Source organism: Chenopodium quinoa, unplaced genomic scaffold (assembly GCF_001683475.1).
Source record: "Chenopodium quinoa cultivar QQ74 unplaced genomic scaffold, ASM168347v1, whole genome shotgun sequence".
In the NCBI taxonomy this organism is placed as follows: domain Eukaryota; kingdom Viridiplantae; phylum Streptophyta; class Magnoliopsida; order Caryophyllales; family Amaranthaceae; genus Chenopodium; species Chenopodium quinoa.
The window spans coordinates 509,491-515,583 of record NW_018743691.1 but is presented as its reverse complement, the minus strand read 5'-3'; positions in this window follow the sequence as shown (position 1 = coordinate 515,583).

Here is a 6,093-nt window from a genome sequence, read left to right as displayed (position 1 = left end):
CATAATGTGTTTTTTTCTTGATTTTTTAAAAAAATGAGCAATTTCCTTAATGACTAAAATATTCTCATCTATAGATCTTCCTTCTATGAAGCTAGATTGAACCGGATTAATGAGATCCCCAAGAAGAGGCTTAATCCTATTCGCAATGATTTTAGTGATTAACTTATAAATCGAATTACAAAGTCCTATAGGTTTAAAATCATTCATGGTTTCCGGATGTTCAGTTTTAGGAATTAGACAAATAAAAAACTCATTGACATAAGTCGGAATTTCTCCATTCCTAAAACAACCTAAAACCAGATTATTAATGGAATTCCCCACCACATCCTAATATTTTTGGAAGAATCTAGGTTGAATGCCATCCGGCCTCGGACTTTTCATTGGAGCCATCATATCCAAAGCATTTTTAATTTCCAATATAGAGACCTCACTAGAAAGGAACATAATATCATCATTTTAAACCAATGCATTAGGGGTAAATCTCGAATTAACCGAATTAGCACAAATTCTTGACTTAAAAATATTTTTGAAGTGATTAACACTCATAATTTTAAGTAAGTCTTGGTCGTGAATCCAATTACCGTGTTCATCTTTTAAACTAAGAATTTTACCCCTACAATTTTTAACCTTAGCCAAAATATGAAAATACTTAGTATTCCAATCCCCAAATTTTCTCCAATCCACCCCGGCTTTTTGAGCCCATTTTATTCTTTCCAATTTTAGGGTATGATTAAGATCCTTTAACAAAGATTTTTCCAAATTAATCAGGAAGGACGAGTATCTAGCAGAGAGCACTTTTTGGATACCATGAATCCTAGCTATAATTCTATTTTTATTTTGAATGTTTTCATTAAACACAAATTTATTCCAAACTTTAACATCAGATGTGAAACGGTTTTTGGAGTCATTAAAATTATTACCTAATTTCCACGTTCGAGAAAAAAATCATCAAAATTAGGGTTCTCCAACCATGCTTCCTTACATCTAAAAGGATAATTACCATTACGCATAATAGCACCAGTATCAATTAAAATAGGACAGTGGTCAGAGTAAGTTCTAGCTAGATGATATACCTGAGTATGAGGGTGCACTCTCATCCATTCCGCATTTGCAAGAGCCCTATCAAGTCTTTCCCTGATTAGTTCTGCTCCTTCCCTCCCATTATTCCAAGTGAAGGCAGGACCATTATACTTGAGATCAATCATCCCTTCGGCATCAGTTAAATTCGAGAAATCTTTTCCTTGATAGTTAGTCACTGGCCTGCCTCCCATCTTTTCTGATTATGAAAGAACTTCATTCATGTCTCCCATTAGGAGCCACGGAGTATCAGTTGGAGGAGGATTTTCACCCAAAATTTTCCATAATTATTTCTTATCCTTAGCGGCAGAAGGTGCATGAACCCCAGTTATAAGCACATCTGGTTCAGTAGGAGTGAGTTTAAAAAGAGAGTGAAGGACATGAGGCGAATCAGCTACAAAGTCTATTAAAATAGCCGGTTTCCGCCAAAAGAGCCAAATCCCACCTCGAAGACCAGCAGCAGGAACCGTTCTAACGTCCTCAAAACCAAGCCTCTTACAAAGCTTGTGAGCTACGTCATCAGTAGATTTTTTTTCCAAAAGAAAAAATATTTCTGGTTTATGCATACGTACCACTTCAATTGCATGTGGAGCAAACTCTTTACTAGTTGCACCCCGAACATTCCATAGGATTGCTTTCATATTGACATACAAATTAGGGAGAAATGGGAATATCCCTCTAAGTTGTTCCTGATGGTTGTTCTTGGATGGATACACCAACAGCCAATCCCTCCATAGGTCTAACTTCCTCATTGCCCATATGTCCTCCATTGACAATGGCGTTGCTAACATTTGGATGTCCTGCATTAGATTCCCCGAACTCGCATAATAAAGGTTCAATTCGAATCCCACCACTTCTTTCTTTGTCTCCAAAGCTATCATCTGATTCTTTGCCTCCATTAAATTGAGACATTGACTTATCAATTGCAAGGGGAAGGTTGGTGGGTTTTTTGGAGGAGCTTTTATATGGGTGTACAGATTTTCGTATTCGGGAAGAGCGGGATGAATGAATTGGTTCATCATAACCTGAATACCCGCCTCTATAATTTTTAATTTATCTTCTGGAATTGGATTCATTCTCAGCACTGGCCATAGGTATGGAGTTTGGAAAGTGGGAAAAAGATGCTGAATTTGTGATGGCGGTGAGGCCTGGGATAGAATGGACAGGGTTGGTTTTGCTGGTGATAGGCGAGGCGGTAAGATTGTCGGCAATACCACCGGAGAACGGAGTCGGAATTAGCCGGGGTGGTAAGGTGATAGGCGGAAGAGTTGAGGGTTCATGGGTGCGTTCATTAAGTGGGTCGGGGATGGAGGTCGGTTGTTTGGTCGGTTGATCGGAACACGCAATTGGTCGGAGTTGCTGTTTTCCATTTCTGTTTGGCGATTCAAGAGAGGTAGTAAGGTGGGGTGAAGGGGAATTATCAGAGGTTGAGGGGCACATAAGGGTGGTGACAGGGGATAAAATAGGTGAAATTGAATTGGGGTTGGGCGAAGAAGATGAATCGCCATTGGTGATTCCATGGTGTTTTTTCCTCGGGACTAAGCTGTCATTACCTTTCTTTTTTTCCAAAGCTAATGTTTTTTCTGGAATTGATTTTTGCCTAGAATTCTTTCCTTCCTTTGTATGCTCCCCATGGTTAATTTGTGTATTTTTAATTAAAACTTGTTCTTGCTCCTCCACTGCCAATAAATCCCATTGTGTATTTTTAATTCTCGTTTGGCGGCTGTTGGCTTCCCTAGGCTGCTTCATCTTATTCTTCTATGTTGGATTTTTATCTTTTGGATTTTTTTTTTTCCTGATGTACCTTTCCTTCCTTTTTATTTCTATCATCCTTTTTAAAATATTTCCTCTTTAATACCGCCAAAACCCATGGGCCATAGTCTCCTATTTCCTCTTTTTGCAACTCTATGCTACCCTCCTTTTCTGTTTCCTTCTGCAACCCTCTAATAGTAGCCTCATAGTGTTTTGGACTTCCTTCCTCCTGCAAAACACTCGAAGTAGCATTACCTAACATCAGCGTGCTACTTTCTTGCTCTTTTCTTCCTTCCCCTTGTTGAATTTGCTTTCCTTTTTTTAATGGGCATTGATCCTTGGAGTGGCCAATCCTACCACATTCAAAGCAAAGGCTATGAATTTTTTCAAATTCAATTTTTTGCCAAGCTTTCCCGACCCAAACCTTAGTAACTAATGGCTTCTCAAGATCGATTTCAACACATACCCTAGAATATCGACACTTACTAATTTATCAGTCGAATAATCAACTCTGATTGGATTACCCACCATTTCCGCAATGCTAAACAGAGCCTCCTTGTCATAATACTCCACTAGAAGTTCGGGGAACCTGATCCAAACGGACATATTCTTAAAGCTTTCGACCGATGGCCTAAAATTAGGCCTCCATTTCGCTATCATTAGATAGTGATCAAATAAAAACCAAGGTCCTCCAAACAGAGCCTTTTCAAGATCATCTTGAATTGAGAATCTGAACAAGAAGACTCCATTTTCCATTTCAATGACTTCAACTCCTCCCCTTGGGTTCCACATTCTCTGCACCCTTTGCTGCATAAATTCGGCTCTGATTTTAACTCCAAGACATTTTCCAATAAGCGTCATCTGCCAAGGCTTTCTCAATTCCTTAAGTTTTTCTTTTTGGATTTTTACAGCATGTGAGTGTCCCGCCATATCATCATCTTCATCATCCCACTCCTGTGAAGCTATAACTATCCTTCTAGCCTCATTGAACCATTGTGAAGACTTAGCTACAGCTTCTCTAAAAGTTCCACCTAACTTTCTTTGCGAGGAATTCGACTTCTTCTCACTGGCTTCAACTTTTTTTGCTTGTACTTCGTGACTATCAGTATTCTCTGAGTCAACTTGTTGGCTTTCATGTGCTACCTCCATCTCATCACACCCCTCAGGTTGCTGAGCTGAGATGTCAATCTCCTCTCCCAAATCCAACCTTACCACTGATCTATTCATTAAATCTACCTCCTGAGTAGATGCCATTTCCAAATCTGTTGAGAGCTCCATAACAAAAGACTAACTCTACAAGGAACAGGGAATAACGGAACAGAACTAAAAAACTAAAAGACTAAACAGGACTGAATAGACAAATGCAAGAAATGCATTCGAAATACACTGCTCGCTCCCAGCTAGAGGAAAGCTCCCGGAGCTCCGAAGCACACAAAGTGCCGGAGAAGTTCTCCGATGGCTAATACTTTAGAGAGAGAAAGCTCCTAAAATATATATAGATTCTATTCACCCAAAACCATATGGCCATAAGAGAAGCCGAGTAATAGCCCCTAAGCCTTATAAAGTAATTTTTTTTGTTTGAAAGTGCCTTACAAAGTAATTAATTCTCTCTTTTTCAATCAATATGGAACACTTACATTTGTTGATAACTAAGAGGTCTATTTTTTAACAGTTTTTACTAAACTAAACTTATTTTTAATTGTTTACTGAAATGAAATTATTTTCACTAAATATACGTTTGTATGGTGAAGTTAACAAGGCCTTTGCAAACAAAAAATTTTATCAATGTTGTTTTCCATTTTTAAAAGATAGAACAACAATGTGTGTAAATAAATAATCCCTCCGTCCCTAAATTACATTTCTCCTTTCTATTTTGAGTATTTCAAAATTACATTCCACCTTTCTATTTTTAGTAAGTTTTTTTTTTTTTTAAATATCACAAATACACTCTCTTTTTCAGTTGTACTTTTAATGTATAATTAATGTATTTACATTCCACTTTTAATGTTTGGTTGGCTAATGTACTTTTTCTGTCTTTAATTTTTTTAGAATCCTTGTGCCAAGTTACAATGAATATGATTGGTTAAAAATTTTCAATTAGGAGCATGTGATTGGTCCTTTTTTTTTTTTGCAAACGATTGATGACATGTCATGAGTAATCACTAATCTATCTTTGTTTTCTCAAAAAATTATTTAATGTTTTGTACTTCCTATTGCATTATCTAATTATTGTTATTTGTCTTATTCTTTCCTCCTTAATTCCCGTGTAAATTTTTAAAGAGAAATATAATTTAGGAACGGGGGAGTATAAATTTACTTCAAAGTTAATTTTCTTTTTTCTCTTCCATTTGAAGTTTTTAAGCGGAACACAAAAAATAATTTTAATGGTCCACCTATATGGCTTTTTTTTTTTTCCGAACACCTATATGGCTATATGTGCGATAATTATAAAGTCTATGTGTCAAACTATTGTTATATTATCCTCAAGTCATCAAATAAATTTTTTACACGACAAAAATAATTTAAGTAGAGTAAGTAAATATTTAGCATATCTAAATGAGAAAATTAAAATTCAGCAAAAGAATAAAATAAATTCAGGTAATTTCTGTATTACATGCCAAGAATTAACAAACTTTCCAACACTTGAACTTAAAGGGCGAAGAGATAGAAAGAGACCTAGGATTAGCAAGGAGCTCAACCAACCCCCTTTCCCATTATTGATGTGTTTATTTGTTACTCCATTTGGATACCTTCTTTCAACTGCAACTCTAAAAATTTTAGGAAGAATATTTTTTATGCGACATAATAAGTAAAGAATAATAATTCAGACTAGTCCAATATATAGAGTAATTAAGTAATTAATAAAGTCAATAATAGTCATTTTCTAAATTGAAAATATTTCCAACACATGCATGTCTCAAAGAATGAAATAGTATTATTCTTTGTTTAAGATGTTTTTATTATCATTACCCATTTTTTTAATTAATAATGATTCATTCCTTTTTCAAAAAAAAAAAAAAATAAATAAAATGATTCATTCCTTGTGTTGTTTTTTTAATATTTTTTAAAATTTGTCTTGCTTATTGTTTACACAATCTTTAATTTATGTATTTCATTATGATTAAAATTATATATTTATATATGGTTTATAAAAATTATACGGAATAGTAGTTAATATTCCAATACTTATATCAACACGAATCCATGAAGATCGCATATTAGTGTGCTTATTTTTACATATTTATCACTAGAGTAGTATTAGAT